This window comes from Nerophis ophidion, linkage group LG03, assembly GCF_033978795.1.
Source record: "Nerophis ophidion isolate RoL-2023_Sa linkage group LG03, RoL_Noph_v1.0, whole genome shotgun sequence".
Lineage (NCBI taxonomy): Eukaryota > Metazoa > Chordata > Actinopteri > Syngnathiformes > Syngnathidae > Nerophis > Nerophis ophidion.
In genome coordinates this window covers 50,191,707-50,215,730 of record NC_084613.1, presented here as the reverse complement: position 1 = coordinate 50,215,730, position 24,024 = coordinate 50,191,707, and the positions used below count along the sequence as shown (strand labels likewise).

The following is a 24,024-nucleotide window of genomic DNA, read 5'->3' as shown; positions in this document are numbered from 1 at the left end:
TGCAAAAACTGAAATCTAAGTAAGATTAAATATCTCAAATAAGGGTGATATTTGCTTATTTTATGTCTGATAAGATAATTATTCTCAGTTAGCAGATGTCATGTTTGAGTGTTTTTCTTGTTTTAAGGGTTTTGGTCCTAAATGATCTCAGTAAGACATTACAGGCTGTAGCTGAGATGTCATGACCTATATTGAGTAAAAAATGCTTGAAACTAGAATATCAACTGTTGCAAAGCTGTGTCAACAACACCCACAAGTATAAAAGTACTTTTTTAAAGTAATAATTTCTTTCTTAATGTCAAGATAATGCCACTAGCATTTACTTAATTTAGGAAGGTCTCATATTTTTTTTCTACCAAGAAAAGTGCACTTGTTATTAGTGAGAATATACTTATTTTAAGGTATTTTTGATTCATTGAGGTTAGCTAATTTTACTTGTTTTGGAAAGTGTTGACACGCCAAATTTTCTTGTTTTATTGGCAGATAATTTTGCTTAGTTCAAGTAAAATACCCCTCATTTTTGTATTTTTTTTTTCTTGTTTTTGAAGACTGACTTTTTGTAGTGTAGGCCATGTCACGGCACCATTTCATGTACGTGCACAATGAAGCTCAGTCAGATAAATCAAACACAATTCAACATTTACTTTTCTAACAAATTAAATGACGAGGTAGGGTTGTACGGTATACCGGTATTAGTATAGTACCGCGATACTAATGAATAATTTTCGGTACGATACCAACTTTGAAACATACCCCCGCGCCCGCCTCGAAGTCACGTCGTGACATTGCTGATTTACGAGCAGAGGAGCATGTTCGACGGCACACAATCATGGAGTACTAACAAGCAGACACAGTATGCAGACAGAAAAGGGAGAATGGACGCATTTTGTTCCAAAGATCTGACAATATAGGTGAAGTTATAACAATGAAACGCCCTGGGGAAGAGATGCTTTAAGATATGGCTAGCTAGCTACCGGCTAACGTCCATCCGCCGTCTACAATGTTTTAGCTACTTCTAAATCACTAATCCTGGTCTCCATGGCGACAAATAAAGTATGATTTTTAAAAGTATCTTCCCTGCAGGAAGAGGAATAGCTGAACATGTTTCACTACACACCGTAGCTCACCGGCATCAAAATGTAAACAAACGCCATTGGTGGATCGACACCTAACATCCACTGTAACGATATCAAGTACAGGCACGTATCTAGTCGATACTTCTATGATTACGTCAATATTCTTTGGCATCACAACATCTTTTTTCCTTTTTAAAAACATTTATTTTATGTTTATTTACTCAGGAAATACGTCCTTGGACAGATGAGGACTTAAGACCAAAGTATGATCCGGTAACTACTTGGTATCGGATTGTTACCCAAATTTGTGGAATCATCCAAAACTAACGTAACGTATCAAACAACAGAAGAATAAGTGATTATTACATTTTAACAGAAGTGTAGACAGAACATATTAAAAGAGAAAGTAAGCAGATATTAACAGTACATTAACTAGTAGATTAATAATTAATTTTTTACCACTTGTCCTTAATCATGTTGACACAATATTAGAAGGGTAAATGATACAATATGTTACTGCATACGTCAGCAGACTAATTAGGAGCCTTTGTTTGTTTACTTACTACTAAAAGACAAGTTGTCTAGTAGGTTCACCTTTTTGTTCAAGGACATAACTGCAATAATAAACATGTTAATGTACCCTAAAATGTTTTTGTTAAAATAAAGCCAAAAATGCAATTTTTTGTGGTCCCCTTTATTTAGAAAAGTACCGTAATCTTTTTAGTACCGGTACCAAAATATTGGTATTGATACAACACTATGACGCGAACAGAAATCCCGAGGACTAAAACAGTAGTCAGAGTTGGGCATGGAGTATTGCTAGGAACCGTTACGTTCCAATTCTTCTGGTTCAGTCCAAATTTCTAAACGTTGATTCCTTTTTTGGTTGCTCAGTCCGCCAACTGGAAGAATTAGCTGTCATAGACGATCAGCTCGCTGTATCTCCATTATCATGTGCAGTCGCTCCTCTACGTCAATAATCTTTCATTGCGGCAGGTCAACTGCAGTATTATTATCACTGGAGAAACCCTTGGACGAGCAAGCAGGAGGAAGTATGTTACAGCAGAATGTGAGCAGATATTAACAGCAAATGAACGATTAAAAAGAGTAAGAAAGACGATCCTATAACAACTGTTGGGCTGCTCTGTTGTAGGCATATACGCATGGGGAAGACAGGTCAATGCATGAATCGTTGATACCAGAAGCATCATTATAGTATAGATACTAGACTGTTTAGATCGATATTTTATATGTTTCTAAAATCTTTTTTTGGGGGGGTCATTTTTGTTAATGTTTACAAACTCAGCCTCCATAGCAGAACCTCCAGGTTCTGTAACAGCTTCTTCCCTCAAGCCATAAGACTCTTGAACACAGCATAATAATCCCCTCAATTTCTCCCAAAAACGGATTAACTCGCTGGAATATAAAGACAATATAACATATATCCATAAACGTGGATGCATATACCAAAGTGCAATATATTTATCTGAACAGTAATCTATTTATTTATATCTGCACCATTTTGCTCTTTGTATCTTGCACTCCAACGAGCTAATGCAATACAATTTCGTTCTGATCTGTACTGTAAAGTTCACATTTGAACATATTTGCCAACCCTCCCGGATTTTTCGGGAGACTCCCGAAATTCAGCGCCTCTCCCGAAAACCTCTCGGGACAAATTCTCTCCCGATAATTTCCCGAAATTCAGGCGGAGCTGGAGCCCACTCCCCTTTCCAGCTCCATGAGAACCCGAGTGACGTGTCGACAGCCTGTTTTTACGTCCGCTGTCCCACAAAAAAAACAGAGTGCCTGCCCAAGGACGTTGTAACTGTAGAATGATCGAGGGCGAGTTCTTGGTTTCTTATGTGGGTTTATTCTTAGGCAGTCTCAATAACCTTTTCCCAGCGCGGCAACAACCAACAAAAACAGTTCGTAAAGCAGTTTGTCTGCCGTAAACAGCAATGTTGTGACACTCTTAAACAGGAAAAATACTGCCATCTACTGTGCAATAACATCTACGACTTTTAGAGCAGTGGTTCTCAACCTTTTTTCAGAGATGTACCCCCTGTGAACATTTTTTTTAATTCAAGTACCCCCTAATCAGAGCAAAGCATTTTTGGTTGAAAAAAAAAAGATAAAGAAGTAAAATATAGCACTACGTCATCAGTTTTTGAATGATTCAATTGTATAACAGCGCAAAATATTGCTCACTTGTAGTGGTCTTTCTTGAACTATTTGGAAAAAAAGATATAAAAATAACTAAAAACTTGTTGAAAGATGAACAAGTGATTCAATTATAAATAAAGATTTATAAACATACAGCGATGAGGTGGTGACTTGTACAGGGTGTACCCCGCTTTCCGCCCGATTGTAGCTGAGCAGGCACCAGCGCCCCCTGCAACCCCAAAGGGAATAAGCGGTAGAAAAATGGATGGATGGATAGCTGTAAATATACTCCTCCGTCTTAACCACGCCCCTCGCCCAAAACCCGACCACGCCCCCACCTCCTGAAATCGGAGGTCTCAAGGTTGGCAAGTATGCATTTGAATGACAATAAAAAATAAGTCTCAGTCTAAAGTAAATAAGGCGCCGGACAGAAGAGGACTTTGAGAGTGGAAAACTGAAGGATTTCAATTAAGGAGCCACTAATTTTTGCTTATTATTGTATATATATGTCATAAAAAAACAATACGGAACTATTTTAAATATTGCATTGATATTGTTAAACAGTCAATAGCACTCACCTTCGATACATTTAAAACATACCAGTGATTGGATGATTTACTCATAGATGATCGGATTTGGCAGCCTAAAACGAGACATATCCATCTATAGGACATAGACAACAGGATGTGTGTAAATGTATTTTTTTTTTTTAGAGGTTTTCACAAAAGACGTGCAACTTTTGTGAAAGTATACTACTATGGTAAAAAAACAAACAAAAAAAAAACTTGGTTGAAAATAGCTCTGGGAAAACCTACTTCTTGGAAGCGTCCAAACTATGCCCAACCCTAAAAGTGGTACCCCAAAAATATAAACCTGTATTTCCTAGCGAATGATTATTGTGTTTACAGCCAGAAAACATAAATAAAGAAATAACTGAATAAATGAACATTTGACATCCCTTTTACATTTAATAAAGACATTTTTGGTAAACACGGTAATGAGCAAGGAGGAAGTCCACCTGGAAAAGTGCAGATTTTAACACATGCAATCATTTCTACATTTTGAAAAAATCAAGTGGGCTGCAATGAAGTGTGTATTCTGTTGTATTATGTCAAGGTAGCCCAGTGAACTGCATTTTTATGCTGTTTTGCAAGTCCCGTGTCACTTGACTTCAAACTTGACACCACATTGGCTGGTTCTGTGACTCGGTTGATTGCTTCAGTCTTAATTTACCAGAAGTCTTGCTTTTTGAAGCAGCAAATTTTTAGACACTGATTTTTCAACACACAATTTCTTTAAAAATCATTTTCACACACTGAATTGTTTGTCAATGTTATTTTCAGCATAATTTAATGAAAAAAAACAAATCCGCTCACAAAATTTAAGCGCAAAAAATTCAGTTACATAAATTCAGTGTCAAAAAAAAACTTCATAAAACCCCAAATTAACCTCCATAAGTTGGAGTCCCCCCCATTCAACTACAACCACTGGCTTTCCCTCTCAGCAGCCCAAGGGACAAAATGTAGTATGCAGAGACAGCAGGCATAGAACAAGTAAACATGCATTTAATGAGCAGCGAGAAAGTATACAAAAAGGTTAAGACTTGTTCAGGTGGCAACAAACAATGATCCAGCCCTGTCCAGAGTAGCACATATGGCAAGAAAACGCATCGTGATTGGCAAACAATGACAGGTGTGTCATGATTGCCAATCAGGGACAGGTGAGGGAGATTTTCCGGGAGACTCCCGAAATTCAGCGCCTCTCCCGAAAACCTCCCGGGACAAATTTTCTCCTGAAAATCTCCTGAAATTTAGGCGGAGCTGGAGGCCACGTCCCTTCCAGCTCCATGAGGACCTGAGTGACGTGTCTAAGAGTGTGTCTGCCCAATGACGTTATAACCGTAGAATTATCGAGGGCGAGTTCTTCGTTTCTCATGCGGGTTTATTGTTAGGCAGTTTCATTAATGTCCTCTCAGTGCAGTAACAACACACAACAACAGCAGTCCCGTTTACGTCTACCACTCTACTGTAAGGCAGTTTGTCTGCCGTAAACAGCATCCAGGCCACTTCAACCCTTTATCCTCCTACATTCACATCCCATCTCCCCGGATTATAAATAACCTAATGTAAATAATCGAATGTATTTCTAATGTATATACTTGATCTTATGCTATCTGAACTCACTATGTTCTCTGCTTGCTGTACATATCCTACTAAGTCACACCTACACTGTTTCAATGTCCATTTCTCTGTTGATGCAATTGTTGATGACTGAAGTACTAATATCAACCAAAGCTCCTCATCCCACCCCCCGCATTGTAAATAATGTAAATAATTCAATGTATATACCAGGGGCGTCGCCAGACATATTTCTCTGGGGCACGTGCCCCACTGTTGATCTGCAGTGCCCCAGTGAAAATTTCACCAATAAAAAAAAAACGCTTCAGAGTTTTAAGTCTACATAAATAACATAGACAAGAGCTAACATATTACTTAGTATGGTAATTGATTGCTACTGTATTCGTAACAATGAGCACATGGCTATTTAATATGGTAATTTATTCACGTGTGGATCGAGACTTCAGTTGAGAGAGAGAAAGAGAGAGAGGGGTGGGGGTGGGCTGCGAATCACTGCTGAGGTAGGTAACGTTAGCCAACAACAATTTGTTAATTATATTATTTTGATTTTGATTTGACTCAAACTGTAACTCCTAGATGGATTTAAGAAAGTTATTCGCCCGCAGAAGGGAAGAAGCAGCAGGAATGAGAGATGTAAGTGAAGTCCTAGCTAGCTAGGCAACATCATTGTCTTAAGTTGATGCTAAGTTAGCTAACATTATTCCTTGTATAAAGACAAACATATTCATTTGCTGTACGAGGTGTCAGGGGAATTTCCAATGAACATGAAACATAATGTTGGTTATTGTCTGCTGGTTCTGCATCAATGATGATTTGGAGTAAGCATGTGTGAGTTGAGTGCTACTCAAATGGTTTATCTTCAGGAAGAAAATTGTTTTTTCCATATCATCAAGTCGTGAGCCAAATTTTTAAATCATTCGGGTTTATTTCACAGACAAATAGCAAAGTAGACTTGTCTTGTTAATCGGTGTGACTTTGACTAAAATAATCTTGTTTTGTCACCAGAAAAATAGCTACAGCTAAAGCATCTGGTTTTGTTTCCAGAAAAAATAGTAACATTTCTGTATTTGTTTTCAGAAAGATGGCTGAAAATATCGGGTTTTGTTGGCCCATTTAGATTTTAAAAAAATATATTTCCATGTCTGTCCTGAGTCCTCCTCCAACTTGTTAGTCGGTTTGCCTTTTGCTAAAATACTCACTAATAGTCACTAGAAAAATGGCTAAAAATATCTGGTTTTGTTGGCACAATTTGATTTTCTTCTCCCTAAACTTTTTTTTTTTTCATGCACACATGTGACTGCGACTCACTGAAAATGACACACAATCCACTTTTATGTCACGACCCACCAGTTGGGAACCACTGGTCAACTGTATAACAGTTACTGTAATATTTCCTTGTCTGTCCAGAGTGATTGACCACTTTGCAAAAATGAAAACAAGACGTTACAGTTTACTTCTCAGAAAATGATTCCCTGAACAGACACACAACAGTTGTTCATTTATTCTACTACTGTGGCTTTATTGTTTTGTGTATATTTTATAGTTTTGTGTATCTGAAATAGGATTAGCCACATTGCCATTAATGGAAATTAAATAATATAAAAGAACCCAGAGATGTAGGGGTGCTTTATTCTGTGTTTTACTTTTGTAGATGTTAAATTTGCAGATGATTACTGCAATAAATATTTCAAAAAGATTCATTGCTCTTCCGTTTTGCTTTTACCAGTAGCAGTTTAGAAGTCTGGAGTAAAATAGTGCACAAGTAGGTCAAATGCATTAGTTAATTTCAGGTGGTTAATCAAAGATCCATACAACATAATCTGATATGATTTCATAGTTTAAAGCACTATTTATGTATTTTTTATGATAAACAAGTGCTAAAAAATGTTTTTGCTTGCACGCTTTGCACGCTCACATGAATTATTTGTGCCCCAGGTGTGCCCCAGTACAGTATTAAGTCTAGTGACGCCCCTGGTATATACTATGATGATTAACACGTGTGATGACTGTATTATGCTGATAGTATATATTTGTACCACGACTTAAGCAAGTTGAAAAACCTATTGCGGTGTTACCATTTAGTGGTCAATTGTACGGAATATGTACTGTACTGTGCAATTTACTAATAAAAGTTTCAATCAGTCAATCAATCATGCATATGTAACAATAACATCTATTTTAGAAAGTGCAGTGCACAACTGCGCACACAACAGCTGTAAATAACCACGCCCCCAACCACGCCCCCACCTCTGATATCGGAGGTCTCAAGGTTGGCAAGTATGCATTAACTACTATTCAATCTGTTATAATTCTGTTAGTAACTGTAGTTAGTTTTTACATTCACGTTATGTGAAAATTTGTTTTTGATGGTCTTATTCCGAAAAAAAAAAAAATGTTGGTCATGGAAATTCAATAAATAGTTTGGGAGAAGTCATGGAAAATCATTGATGAAAAACGTATATGAACTTTATGTATGAGACTGGAAATAATCCACAAAGGCCGTTATACAGTAAGGTAAAAGTTAAAGGCATTTTTTTTTTTTTGTAAATGATATATCAGCAAGCACAAGACATTAAAATAACGTAGAGAATATATTGAATTAGGTCCTGACGTTGAGCAACTCAAATCTTACATTGAAAAAACATTTTTTGTGATGATTTTTAATCAATGTTGAGTTCTGACCATTTGAGTTGAGTTGAGTTTGAGTTAATGCATGCATACAACATGGTACATCACAATTTCCAGTTCCTCTTTTCAACATGTACGAAAAAGAGTTGGAAGAAGCAGATCTTATTTAATCCTACCGCCTTTCGTTTACACAACAGTTGCTTAAACTTTTGTTCACTTCCTGTTCTCAATTTATTCACAATATACTGCATAAGTAATTACAATAAAAATAAATAAATAATACTCGGTGAAGTAAGCTATATTTAATATGGTGAGATAATTAAGATTTTAGTTTTTAATTAGTTAAATTTGAGCATTGAATTTTGGTCATTTTCCAACCAGTACTTTACAACGCAAATACAACATTGAAACAACATGCTTTTTGACAATGTTTATTCAATGTCAGGTTGCGACCTTTATTTGAAACTTGGTAATTTCCCGACCAACAATGAGGCTCCAACGTTAGACACCAAGGTTGTCTCAATTTACAAATACAACTTTTTTGCAACCTTGTTTCAAAAGTCAGTTTTAAAAGACATGTACGGATAATCAACGTTGTGTCAATGTCTTGTGCCTGCTGGGATTTGTCAATCTGTTGCAAGAGTAAAACAAATCCAGCTGTAGATGCAATCATGTTTATCATTGCACAATGCATCTACCTAATAGACATTGACATCATAAGTGAGGACACATGCGGTCAGAAAGTGAGGAAGGGAAAATAATGAATGGCATGTAAAAAGATTATTACCACTAGTGTGCTGGCTGCTATATTTGTGCTAGAGCAAACATCTCACGATTTCCTGCTCTTTTTCTCGCCGTCTCATCGCATTACTCTCCCATCTGTTCTGGTAACGACTCAGTGTCAGAAGTCCAGAATCCAGATTCCAGATTCCAGTCACAGTTTAGCTCCAGCCATGCTGTGGGAACCAGCAGCAGCAGCAGCAGCATCAGCATCAGCAGCAAATCTCAGTGTTGCCTGCCCATCCTCTCTCCTGCTGCACTGCCACTTTGCTGTGCTGCAGTACATGGTCCTCACGGCGCGCTCGCAACTCAACGCAGTGGCGGTCGCAGCATCTCACTGACAATTCCACATCTTTTTAGCCCGGTTGTTTTTTTTTTTTCCTCCGGCACTTGTCACCAGTGAGTCTGGATGAATGTAAGGGCAAGTCATAGGGAAGACTACATGCAGGTGACCAGCTCAGGAAGTCTATGATCCAATGTACTTTGCACATGTGACTGCTGTCTTCGGGTGAGAAATCAGCCTCTGCTCTTAAATGCCTCCTGCTTTCAAAGACTTTGCCAGGTAAGTTAGCTATCTGCATCTGATGTATTTTACTATGCACATAATGTGACCTTAATAATAGCCATTTCACCTGATTATATTTTTGCGAGAAGTTGTCAGATTGATATGTTCAAGTTTGTCTGTTGTAGAATTGGTGAGCTTCGTACTAAATTATACTTGAAATTTGGGGCCACAAACAGTAGTTGCACACCTGACCCATTCTTTGTACAAGAGTGTGATTATGGAAAAAAATAATTATTTAGATGTCACTATCAGTGTTGCTGCAGCTTGTGTATACTCCACACACGCACCAGGGAATACTGTATCCGTCTAATGCAAGCTGTCATGAGGGTGGGTCACATTTGCGTGGGCTGCATGTGTGATGTTTTTTTTCCTGTGCGTGTGCTTGAATTGTCCCCTGACTGTAAGTGAGAGAGTAAGCTTACGTTGAGATAATACTCATCAGGTGTTAGGTGCCATGAGTGTGGTTAGGGACTTGGTGGCTTCTTGCAGGTTTCAGGGCTTTCCCCATTTCTTGTCATAAGTCCTCCCAGTTTTTGGCCCAGTCTGTTGGAGCACATGCTGGTGGGTCCTTGCTGTCCATTGCTGCACTGCAGACAGCCCTCTCACCCACCCAGGGTTGTACGTGCTACCGTACTTTGACACAGACAGCGTAGGCATATCAGTCGGTGCCATTTGAACAGATGGTTGTAGTTCAGTGCCTCCCTGTAGTCTGCACCGTGCTGTATTTGGAAGTGCAGGTGCAGTTAAAGTCTGGCATGACCATTTCTTTGCTCAGATGAATGAGTCAGCCATGCTGACAACCCCGGGATCTCTTGCTGCTCTAAATGAGCATCTGATCTCCCGCAACATTGTTTGGATTCACCAAGTGGGTTCCTTGCCATCCATCCTTGGGGTGTCCACCTACAAGCCTGCTGCTATATGTGTCACGCTGACTCCGTAGGGATGTATATTTAGACTGCAAGGTGTGCGGCAAAGAGCAAGCGTGTCTCTTTGGGAAGTGTCCCTGCAGCAAGGCAATATCAAAATAAATCAGCTTATTTAGGTGGGTTTATCTAGATATGTTAATCTCATATTTAAAAAGTCAAAAACCTGATGAAGGATTTTACATGTGTTTTAAAGGCCTACTGAAATTAGATTTTCTTATTTAAACGATGATAGCAGGTCCATTCTATATGTCATACTTGATCAATTCGCAATATTGCCATATTTTTGCAGAAAGGATTTAGTAGAGAACATCCACGATAAAGTTTGCAACTGTCGGTGTTAAGAGAAAAGCCCTGCCTCTACTGGAAGTCGTAGACGATGATGTCGCAAGTGTGGGGGCTCCTCACATATTCACATTGATTTTAATGGGAGCCTCCAACAAAAAGTGCTATTCGGACCGAGAAAACGACAATTTCTCCATTAATTTGAGCGAGGATGAAAGATTCGTGTTTGAGGATATTGATAACGACGGACTAGAAAAAAAAAAAAAAAAACGCGATTGCATTGGGATGTTTTTAAACACATTTACTAGGATAATTCTGGGAATTCCCTTATCTTTCTATTGTGTTGCTAGTGTTTTAGTGAGTTTAATATTACCTGATAGTCGGAGGTGTTTGTCCATGGGTGTGTTGACGCGCAGTGTCTCAGCGAAGTCGACGGCAGCTTTATGGACGGTAAGAAGCGACTTTTTAACCACAATTTTCTCACCGAAACCTGATGGTTGACATTTGGTCTGGATTCATGTTCGCTTGACCGCTCTCTGATCCATAGTAAATTTTCACCTCCAGGAATTTTAAACAAGGAATCACCGTGTGTTTGTGTGGCTAAAGGTTAAAGCTTCCCAACTCCATCTTTCTACTGTGACTTCTCCAATATTAATTGAACAAATTGCAAAAGATTTAGCAACACAGATGTCCAAAATATTGTGTAATTATGCCGTTAAAGCAGATGACTTTTAGCTGTGTGTGTGCGTAGCGCTCATACTTCCGAAAAACGCGTGACGTCTTGCGTACACGTCATCATTACACGATGTTTTCAAGACGAAACTCCCGGGAAATTTTAAATTGTAATTTAGTAAACTAAAAAAGCCGTATTGGCATGTGTTGCAATGTTAATATTTCATCATTGATATATAAACTATCAGGGTATTAGTGGGTTTCAGTAGGCCTTTAAAATGATGCTTTCAACGGATGCCCAGCAATTATTAGTTTTTTTTAGTGCATTAGGGTGAAATGGGGGGCCCTTCGGGTGTCTTCAGGCCCATAATTTGGTGTTACGCCCCTGCCTCTACGCACACATGCATGTAAAAAAGTTTGACTTTTACATTAGGTCAAAGACATAGTGTGGCGCCCATTCATAAATAATGGATGAATGGGAATAAACTGCATGATAGATACAGATTTTACAAGCAGTACAGTTGAACAGGTGGTTAGTGCAGCTGGGAAGTGTAAGTGAGGGATTTCTAATCACTGCTATGTTGGAATTGTTATTAATATTGATACTGTTGTTGATATTATTCATTTTTGTTTAACTACTTTTGGATTGTTTTGTGTCATGTTTGTGTGTCCTCTCAATTGCTCTGTCGATTGCTATTCTGAATGTTGCTGGGCTGGGTTTGGTTTTGGAATTGGAACTGTATTATTATAGTATTATTGTGTATTATTTTGTTGGATTGATTAATTATTAAAAAACAAAATACTCACATGGCCTCAGGTGTGTCGAAGCGTGTGCGTGTGTGGGGGTGTATGTGGTACCAAGGTACCAAGCACAGGGTGGACCGTGGGCTTTTGTTAAGTTTGAATATTTTTTTCTGTAATTTAAATATGCAGGTTATGACAAACGACGTGACGTACGGCAATATAAGATAAATGTACCAGTAAAAGTCCAATCATAAGGTTGGTTGAATCAAATTTAGAATGTCTAAGACTGCCTACACTCCCTATGGAAAATGCATCATGGTTTGTTCCCCAGGGATAGTGGCAACCCGAGCATCGAACACTTAACACAGACATCATGACATTGTCAAAGCTCACCTTTAAAAGGGGGATTGCACTTTTGGGGGCATTTTGCCTATAATTCACAATCCTTATGCATTATTACTCAAATAAATGTAAATACAAGTCCGCTTACATTGGAGCCAATGGGAACCATGGCATCAATGTGTCTATTTCGACCATAAAACCCAATGAATAACGATCCAAATAGAACCAGCAACACTCATCTTGTTACCTGTAAATTAGTCAAGTATTAGTAATATTGTTTTTATAAGCGCAAACGTTAAAGTTAAAGTACCAATGATTGTCACACACACGCTAGGTGTGGCGAAATTTGTCCTCCTCATTTGACCCATCCCCTTGTTCACCCCTTGGGAGGTGATGGGAGCAGTGGGCAGCAGCTGTGCCGCGCCCAGGAATCATTTGTGGTGATTTAACCCCCCATTCCAACCCTTAGTATCTACATTTAACGCCACATTGACTAGAGAGGTAACTTCCTTATGCTGCTGTATTGATATCATCAGCTGATGAGCTGCTTTCTCACCTGAAAGCTTGCGAAAGTTTGTTCGAGATTATAAATCATGCCTTTTACCTTTATAGCATGGGTGTCAAACTCTGGCCCACGGGCCAAATTTGGCCCGCTGTGTAATTTAATTTGGCCCTTGAGGCAATATCAAATTAACATTATAGCTGGCCCGCCGTTATTACACAGCAGCGGTGCCGCTGTAACACCGCAATTTCTCACACCTCCCAATCCGCCCGAAGTTCAGTGCCCCTCCCGAAAATCTCCCGGGGCAAGCCTTTAGCATTCTCTACAACCTGTCGTCACGTCCGCATTTCCTCCATACAAACAGCATGCAGGCCCACTTGCATAATATATGTGGCTATTACACACACATAAGTGAATGCAAGCATACTTGCTCAACAGCCATACAGGTCACACTGAGGGTGGCCGAATAAAAAACTTTAACACTGTTACAAATATGCGCCACACTGTGAGCTCACACCAAACAAGAATGACAAACACATTTCGGGAGAACATCTGCACTGTAACATAACGTAAACACAGCAGAACAAATACCCAGAAACCCTTGCAGCACTAACTCTTTCGGGACGCTAAAATATATTTTGATATTTACCTCAGAAGGCTTTGCATTTAAATTGTATTTGATATGCCATTTATATTTTTTAATTATTATTATTATTATTTGAAACTTGATTTAGCATGTCACTATAAAGTTACTGTATATAAGCCTTGCTTGTTCAATGTTTAATGCAAAACTTGTCTGGGTCCCTATTAAAAGGTTAATTTGTTCAACCTTGGCCCGCGGCTTTGTTCAGTTTTAAATTTTGGCCCACTTTGTATTTGAGTTTGACACCCCTGCTTTATAGTAAAATGATGTGAACATAAACTAAGAAGTTGGTACATTTTCACGGTCAACTTAGACCCGGAAATGCCGAAAAGACCCAAAAAGACACTTTTTTCCACCCCCTTTTTTTGGTCATGGTTTGAAATATATCACCATCGTAACACTCGGTATCCCAGTGTGAGACGACTTTGTATAGTAAGTGATTTTGTATTGTGTTTATTGTCTCTCATGAAATCTGCAGTGAGTAGTAATCAGCAATGTTGCTAAAGAAAGAAGTGAACGTTGCAATATGGTTTTGAAATTATGGGGCTGTGAATGCTTAAAATGAGCAAAATACATAAATATTAATTATGTATTATGAATGTGCCTGTTACTACAATTCGGTACATTTATTGTACATTTATGTTTACAGCATGTATATAAAAATGTTGATAGGATCAATTTTAAACAGCCTTCTGATTGAATTCATTTACCTCCCAGGTGGTGATCAAGGGTGATGGGTCAAATGCTGAGAATCATTTCGCCACACCTCGTGTGTGTGTGACAATCATTGGTACTTTAACTTTAACTTTTATATCACCTCTCGGGGACCTCTCCAACGTTAACACTTAGAAAATAAGAATAAAGTCACATTTTCGTGGCTTGATTAGATGCAAAAAAATTTGTTTTTTTAAGTCACAAAAAAAAGCAGAAAAAAACGTAATAAAACCATATCAAAAGTGACACAAAAAGCAATAGTGTAGAAACATAATTAAAAAAAATAATAACAACAATAAAAAAAGAATAAAACCACAAAAAAGATTTAAATGTCTATAAGTTTTGGAAGTGTACCTGCAGCAAGGCAATTTCAAAATAAATCAACTTATTTAGGTGGGTTTATCTAGATATGTTAATCCCATCTTTAAAAGGTCAAAAACCTAATGAAGGATTGTACATGTGTTTTAAAATGCCGGTTTTAACGGATGCCCCTGCCTCTATGCACACATGCATGTAGAAATGTTTGAATTTTGCATTAGGTCAAAGACATAGTGTGGCATCCATTCATAAATAATGGATGAATGGGAATAAACTGCCTATCTGTGTTGGCCCTGCGATGAGGTGGCGACTTGTCCAGGGTGTACCCCGCCTTCCGCCCGATTGTAGCTGAGATAGGCGCCAGCGCCCCCCGCGACCCCGACAGGGAATAAGCGGTAGAAAATGGATGGATGGATGGATGGGAATAAACTGCATGATAGATACAGATTTTACAAGCAGTACGGTTGAACAGGTAGTTAGTGCAGCCGGGACGTTGTGGGTTCATAGGTGTGAATGCTGATGGTTGTGATGGACAGAATTCAAGGGGTTTATCAGAGGGGTCACCTGTGACCCTGATATTGTCTCATAACTTTTCTAGGCCTACTGAAAACCACCACTACTGACCCCGCAGTCTGATAGTTTGCAGCCCTTTGAGACAAGGGCTATATAAGTAAACATTGATTGATTGATTGATATATAAATAAAGAAATATTAACATTGCAACACATGCCAATACGGCCTTTTCAGTTTACTAAATTGCAATTTTAAATTTCCCGCGAAGTGTCCTATTGAAAACGTCGCGTGACGTCACGGGCTGTTAGGAAATATTAGCGCTGCACACACACACAGCTAAAAGTCGTCTGCTTTAACCGCATAATTACACAGTATTTTGGACATCGGTGTTGCTGAATCTTTTGCAATTTGTTCAATTAATATTGGAGAAGTCAAAGTAGAAATATGGAGTTGGGAAGCTTTAGCCTTTAGCCACACAAACACACGGTGATTCCTTGTTTAAAATTCCCGGAGGTGAAACTTTATTATGGATCAGCGCGGTCAAGAGAACATGGATCCCGACCACTTGTCAACCAGCAGTTTTCGGTGAGAAAATTGTGGTAAAAAGTCACCATTTACCGAAGATTAGCTGAGCTTGTGGCGTCCGTACAGCTGCCGTTGACTTCCATCAGACACTGGCCTCAAGACACCCGTGGATACACCCTTCCGACTATCAGGTACTATTAAACTCACTAAAACACTAGCAACACAATAGAAGGATAAGGGATTTCCCAGAAGTATCCTAGTAAATGTGTCTAAAAACATCTGAATCAGTCCCAATGCAATCGCGTTTTTTATTGTTATTTTTTTCTAGTCTGTCGCTATCAATATCCTCAAACAAGAATCTTTCATCCTCGCTCAAATTAATGGGGTAATCGTCATTTTCTCGGTCCGAATAGCTCTTTTTGTTGTAGCCTCCAATTAAAAACAATGTGAGGATGTGAGGAGCCATCAACATGTGACGTCATCGTCTGCGACTTCCGGTAAAGGCAGGGCTTTTCTGTTAGCGACCAAAAGTTGCAAACTTTATCGTCGATGTTCTCCACTAAATCCTTTCAGAAAAAATATGGCAATATCGCAAAATGATCAAGTATGACACATAGAATGGACCTGCTATCCCCGTTTAAATAAGAAAATCTAATTTCAGTAGGCCTTTAAGCCATGTGTTAAGCCAAATAGATAGTTACCATTCAAAACAAGATTATTTTGCCATGAGTGTATATAAGGATTCCCAGGCCATGAGTACTGTACTCTGTGTGGTTTCACAGACATTTTAAGAACAAAACTAATCTTTTTGCCGCACTCCTGCCTCGCATGCCTGTTTATCTGTCAAGACCAGCCACTTTCCTACAATAATCCTATTCAACAAAGTTCAGTAAACTTCCTGGGCTCTTATATAAGCATTCAGGCCCAGAGGCTTGCTATTACACAAAAATGATGATATTATGGTATTCCACACTGTCATAATCCTAAATGAATTCAGCTTAGAAGGCTGCATGTTCAAAGATATGGAAGTAACAATGCAGTTGATCAAGGTTTGGACCGTGTTACTTGTATATTGTCCTCTTAGTCGACACAACCGCAATAAATCGTCAGCCTTTGCCCTTGCAAAGTTAACCTTTATGGCTGTCCTCACTGGAATGTTGTGGAGTTTTGTGCAAAAGTAATGGCTGGGCACCAACCCCTTAAGGTGGATGAATAAAGTGAAATATTGTAAAACTCCTTGAATTATATAAAAATAAAAACCGTTGCAAAAAAAAAAAGCGCGACCCAGAAGGACAAGGGGTAGAACATGGATGGATGGATGGATGGATGGATGGATGGAAATAAAAACAAAAAGCATTTACAACATTGTAATAATCTGCCGCATTTAAAAAAAAACACTTTGATGGATTTTGTAATAAGTGAAGTGAATTATATTTATATAGCGCTTTTCTCTCGTGACTCAAAGCGCTTTACAGAGTGAAACCCAATATCTAAATTTCATTTAAACCAGTGTGGGTGGCACTGGGAGCAGGTGGGTAAAGTGTCTTGCCCAAAGACACAACGGCAGTGACTAGGATGGCGTAAGTGGGAATCGAACCTGCAACCCCCAAGTTGCTGGCACGTCCACTCTACCAACCGAGCTATACCGGTTACATATTGCAAAATAATTTACAAAATGTGGGTGCTGCACCTTTTTTGAATAAAATGTATCAATAATAAACCCCCAATATAGATGCCTTAATTAGAAAAGCGATCGAAACAATGCAACGTGTCAAATTTACATTTACATAGCAACATTTTTAAACAAAATGTAATTGTCAGTGATTAAATAAATGTATTTTCTCTGTTTCATATTTATATCATAGTTATGTATTCTTCATATCATGTATGTACAGTATAATATTAGTATAATATAATTCACATTGGATGAGTCCATGTCTTCCAACATTTTAGTGCACTGGTAAAATGTTGTTATTGTAACTTTTGTCTCTGGCTTAGCTTCTATTCACACTCCCCATTATAATCAAAAAAGTTGTGGTTGATTACTAAGTTTATTTTAATTCAGATGCCGCGTTTTTTGTTGCTCTAATACTATTTCTAACTATGGCATAATTCAATGGATTATTACATAATGCAGAACATGATTACATTTGACCAAATGTTTTTGTGATGTTTTGCATTTTTTTAATAACGTTTGTAATATGTAACACATTATTGCAAAATGGGTCGTTTTACAGTATTACAAAACGTTTTCAAGAATTTTATTAACAAATGCGGTAGACTATTAGAAAATGTGGCATTATTACATAAGGAGATAAAAATGGGTTAGTGTGTCTGCCTCACAATACGAAGGTCCTGCAGTCCTGGGATCAATCCCAGGCTTGGGATCTTTCTGTGTGGAGTTTGCCTGTTCTCCCCGTGAATGCGTGGGTTCCCTCCGGGTACTCCAGCTTCCTCCCACTTCCAAAGACATGCACCTGGGGATAGGTTGATTGGCAACACTAAATTGGCCCTAGTGTGTGAATGTGAGTGTGAATGTGGTCTGTCTATCTGTGTTGGCCCTGCAATGAGGTGGCGACTTGTCCAGTGTGTACGGCGCCTTCCACCCGATTGTAGTTGAGATAGGCGCCAGCGCCCCCCGCGACCCCAAAAAGGGAATAAGCGGTAGAAAATGGATGGATGTAGATAAAAATGTATTTCATGATTGCACAAGGGGGCATGGCCTGTCACTCCAGGTCACGTCCTGTTATTGATTTCTTAGGTTAGTGTTAGTTCTCATATGTTTGTGATTTAGTTTCTGGTTATGTTTGGTTGCTAGGAGCCCCACCTGCTTCTGATTAGCCATCAGGAGACTCACCTGCCTCTGATCGCTAACTAGAGAGCTTTATATGGCAGTGTCCCCCTGCCTTCCTCGCTGGGCCATATTTCGCGGTTCATGTTAGCTCAATGCTATTGCTTTTGTGTCACGTTTTACATATTTAGACATTTGTAGTTTAACCTTGAGCTTCACATGCGCGTTTCAGCGGCACACTTTTTTGGGTGTTTTGCCTTGTTAAGAATTAAAAACTCAGCTTACCTGCACGCTCCCTGTTGTCCTCTGCATCAATTGGAATCAACCTCCACCTAAAGCTTCATTTAAACACCCTTTTGTTACGTCCGGCGGGGGAGGGCGATAACAACATGGCAAGAATCAGTTCAATGCCTTTATTGAAGCTGATGATGGATGTATGGGATGTGTATGCTACTCTAGGTGATAGGTGCAAAATGATGTGTAGAATTAACCATGTGAATGTTACCGGAGTTTGTTGTATGTGCGTGTTGGATGAATTTTTCGTCAGACCAAAGGGGCAAGGCGAGAAGGCAGTCCGTGGGCAGGCAAGCGGTTGGGGGCTTGAGAGAAGCAACGACGGCAAGATTACTTTATAAGTAGCTCCATGGTTTGATTTAAATTTTCGGGGACTTATGGGAATCCCAAGACACAAACACAGGTACGTGGTTTTGTATAATAGGACCTATTTAAGGTACATGTTATGCCCTTTTATATTGCTATGTACGAATGCTGGACCAGTGAGCCCTGCAGCGTAACCGGACATCAACCTGTCTGTCAATGACAGGATATAAATGTGTCCCATCACCTGCCATGATGCTTTCAAAAATCGGACAGAGGATCACAGTGCAACAGGGCAGGACACATACGTCTGTTGAACTACTGAGAAGGATGCTGTCACCTTCACTTTCTGAACAAAATTAACAACTCAGGAGTGGTGTTTGAATTCGATCGCTGCAACAGCTCGCTTACTTAATGTATTTTCCTTCGGTTTGATTAGGTTACTGTGTGTATGTTATGCTTTGTTCAGTAGAAATGGAACTGACCTTGCCAGTTATTTTCCCTCTGAGATTTTGTTATTTAGCGAGGTGCTTTCCAGAAGCAACACATAAATACTACAAAGTACAACCATAAACATGCAAGGCTCAGTGCTTTAAGGAATGCAAATTGTTGTGACACTCACAGTCATGACGGTAACTCCGACACCGAGGCTCATAAAGAGTTAAAACAGCTTTCAAATAGCCTTTCATTGTTCTTTATCGTGACATGTAGCTGTTGCTGTGAGAGCATATGTGAAATAACGCCGCGGGCACATTGTCACACTCATTTACATAATTGTAGACGACTTAGTGATGGCTGCAAAAAGGAGCGATTCATCCAAATTGGGTAAGAGGTTTTTTTAGATGTCATATGTTGGCGTTTTGAGGTTTGCAGATGGTTGTGGATGTGATACCATCAATTTGGAATGTCAGATTTGAGCTGCACAGATTTAAAAGGGAACTGTACTTTTTTGGGGAGGAGGAATTTTGCATATAATTTACAATCCTTATGTAAGACAAGCACAAATGTGTTTTTCCTTTTTTTTTTTGGATCAAAAGTCTGCTTACAATAGAGCCTATGGGAGTTGCTTCATTCTGCCTACAAAGCTATTAAAAACACATTCAAACACCTCCATTAAGGTTTTATATACATGATGTACATATATATGTAATGTAGTAAAGGGCAACTTAATAACTTGTATTATTTATGAATTTTGCTCAATTAAATTATATGTGGTGAATTAATTTAAAAAACATTTATTTAAAAACTATCTTGATTATTGAGGTACTCACTGCAGACTTTATTGGAGCCAACAAACATGATAAAACATCACTTACTGCACAATGTCTGCGGTCATTAGGATGCTGATGACAAAACGTGAACTATGGGGTGTTTGTTTTCCCGAGATGCAAGAATAGAAGTGGACATGACGTGAAAGTAGGGACATGATTTAATTTTACTATAAAAAAAAGGAACAAGAAGGTGATAGAGAGTGAGTAGATGGTGATGTCGCCAGGCTGACTACCTGGCAACTGTGGCTTAAATAATACAGTGGTGATTGGAAACAGGTGCGTGACAGTGGGACAGGTGAAAACTAATGGGTTGGCATGGAAACAAAACAATGGAGTGAACAAACAGGAACTAATGCAGTCTTGAAGTAATCTAACACAACTAAACAAAACATTATCACAAAGACATGACAGCTGACTGATGGAATCTTGTTATATCCTCGCAAAGAAAAGGGTGGTGGAACCAAGAGTCTTTTTATGTCGTTCTCGCCAATTCCAGGTCTAAATTGGCTCTCAAAGTTTACCAACAATTCGGATTAGCTCGGGAAAGGAGGAAGCAGCTGATCAGTCGATCATGTCAATATTGGCACACAAGCCAGTGAACACAGCGGCGCTATAATAGTTTGTCTGTGTTAAACGCTTTTAATAACAATATCACTAATACCTGGTTAATATTTAAGTCACAAAATGTAAATGGAGTATTGTTGGGGGCTTTTGGATGGTTATCTATTGGGTTTTATGTGCAGAATGGCGTACCTACCGTTGGCTCCATTGTAAGCGGAAATTTATTTACGTTTACTTTCGAGTTAGAATGCAGTAAAAAAAAATACATCCATCAGCATGTCTTTCATAATGATTCTGAAGAATAGGCAACGTTCCAAAAAGCAATTTCCCTTTAAGGAGCAGTTTAGAATTATAACTAGTAAGCCTGTTTCCTTGCGCAACTGTTGTAGAGTTTACTTTAAAGCCACTGCAGTCAGTACAAGAGAATGGTAGAAAACACATATTTGTTTACAACCAAAAACATGGTGAGAATATTAAGAAGAATGTACAAATTAACCTGGACTGTATAATACTCCTGAAGTTGTTCAAATTGGAATTTGATCAAAAGGGGTGTCTGGATTAAACTTTACTTTTTGATACCGATATTTGAGCCTTTTGAATTTATCAAGAGCAATATCATTCTGATATCAGCACAAATCATAATATATACTTGTATTAGTTTGTAGTGTGCAGTGTTAGAAAAGGTTTGATCAAGTGAAAATACTCAAACAAGAGAACATTCATTTTTAATTTGATATATTATTTACCGTCAGGAATGGACTTATACTGTCCTTAAGTTAAATTGGATTGGCATTTGTTTTTTGGTGACACCAATAGTCTAAATCAGGGGTCGGGAACCTCTTTGGCTGAGGGAGCCATTTAAGCCAAATATTTAAAAAAGTATTTCCGTGAGAGCCACATAATATTTTCTAACACTGAGTACAACTAAATGTCTGCATTTTTAAGTAAGACCAACATTTATAGAATATAATATGTCACAAACTCGCATGGCAGCAGTAGTAGCGACCCCTATATGCAGGAACCAGGAGAGCGAGGCGCAGGTAAGATGCTTTTAATATCACCAACAGAGGAGAATGAAGCAGTCTTGCATGTACAGTTCTAAACAATAGTCAATCTTTGAGCCCTGAGGAACGTGCAAGATAAGCATAAATAGAAACATGCTGATTGGCAGCAGTTGAGGGGAAAAAAACAGAGCGCTCAGCGGGACAAACAGGAAATGGAAACAAAATAAAAGCACTGATGGGAAGTAAATACGAAACAAAGAAGCAAAAACAGAAATGAAGTGACAGATCTTCACATAATAAGTCTCTTATTCTTTTTAATAACATTTTTATTCGGAAGCTCACCGATGATAAATAAAATCCTTCTTACCATTAATGCGACTTCTTGAACAGGTGCGGTAGAAAACAGATGGATGGATTAAAATGTATGAGAATGTTTTATATTTTGAATCTAATTTTTAACACTGCGATTACCAGTGAAATTATTCATGACTTATCGTGTTAAGCAATGTCAGCTAAGATTTATCTGAGAGCCAGATGCAGTCATCAAAAGAGCCACATCTGGCTCGAGAGCCATAAATTCCCTACCCCTGGTCTAAATAATTGAGTTAAGGTCATGACATGTTTGTTACTGGATACTTTCTAATACGCTTCTGCCTTGAAGTCTTTGTATGTGTAAATGATTTGCAACTATAATTATTTGATACCTGTTTGACAATTGTGATGTTTTGGACTGTGATATTGTTTATTTAAGGACACTTTTTACGTAAATCTAGCTTTTGTGCAAGTGTGTGCTTTGCTGTTGTGTAACTGCTAGCTCTTAGTAGTCGTCTATGTTTACTTTTCGTAAATTAATGCCCAATAAAGCTTCATCTGACCATCACTAGTTCAAACCCTATTTCGCGGAGACAAGCAGGTGTAGACACATGGATAACACATGCGTGTTATGCGTGTGTCAATACCTGTCACCGTTTAAGTTTGGCATTTAAAGTAAAAACGTAACAAGACTGTCATGACTCAGACCAAATTATAGTTCAAATATCATCAAATTAGCATAAAAGTAAATAAGTAAACTTACTTTAGGCCTTTCTAGTATTTGAATGATGCAACTTCCTCTGCACCATGTGACTTGATGAACATTCTAAATATTTTGTCTACCTAAAACGTATTGGGGTAACAGGACTGCGGGAAATCCCAGGGACACGACTTGTTTTTTTTCTTGTTTTTCTTGAGAAAATACACTTTAACAAGTTTAGTTAGGCTAAAGAGTAGCACGACTATATAAAAAATATGACATTATTGAAGAATTTTAATTGATATATCTCATGGTATAGTCTCACTTTAGGAAACATGGACGGGCAACAAATGCTACTGTTTGTGTTCACAGCAGTTAAACTACGTATTTTAATTTGTATTGCTTAAATATGCAATCAGATCAATGTGCAGAATACTGCTTAGTAAAATATTGCTTGATATTTGGTTTTAAAACTATGTTTGGCTAATTTTATCATGCGTTTTATTTCCTGTGGAAAGACCAGGTTGATAGAATGACATTTATTGCTTGGCATCATGTCCAGGGTGTAACCTGCCTTCCACCTGAGTGCAGCTGGGGTTGGCTCCAGCCACCTCGCATCTCCGAATACAGCAGTAGATGATATCTGCCATTACCCTTAACACTTCTATGTTAGCTACCTCTCTTTGTTTATAATGTCTATTTTCTGCTGGATCAACTCTCTATTTTATGCTGCAGCTGATACAAATACTGTAATATTGTACATTGTCATTCTTATATATTGTATATATTATATCAACATGTAATATAATATATCAGTATATACAATATACTGTATATATAATATGTAAATATTTGGAGCGTGGTGGCTTGGTTGGTAGAGCGGACGTGCCAGCCACTTGAGGGTTCCAGGTTCGATCCCCGCTTCTGCCATCCTAATCACTGCCGTTGTGTCCTTGGGCAAAACACTTCACCCACATGCTCCCAGTGCCACCCGTACTGGTTTAAATGTAACTTTGATCATGGGTTTTACTATGTGAAGTGCTTTGGGTCACTCGAGAAAAGCGCTATATCAAATATATCATCATTTCACTATATGTTATATTTTATATTGCTACTACGGTACATTTTTAGTCTGCTTTACCCCTGCATTATCCTTTCCATCCTTACACTTTCTGTCCTTTGCAACAGCTACGGTGTGGAACAATTTCCTTTAGTAATTCTTATTTATTGTATATATTATATCAAAATGTAATA

At 38.5% G+C, this 24,024-nt stretch overlaps 1 protein-coding gene across 4 annotated transcripts in view; it reads left to right on the top strand.

The window, feature by feature from the left end:
- Positions 1 to 9,173: 9,173 nt before the first annotated feature.
- Positions 9,174 to 24,024, top strand: part of dlgap2a (discs, large (Drosophila) homolog-associated protein 2a) — a 355,968-nt gene continuing 341,117 nt past the window's right edge. For 3 of the 4 annotated variants that reach the window (XM_061895497.1, XM_061895496.1, XM_061895495.1), the window contains exon 1: positions 9,174 to 9,350. The gene's annotated coding sequence lies outside the window, so the exon portion shown is untranslated. The remainder of the gene's footprint in view (positions 9,351 to 24,024) is intronic. The other variant, XM_061895498.1, reaches the window with a different exon arrangement.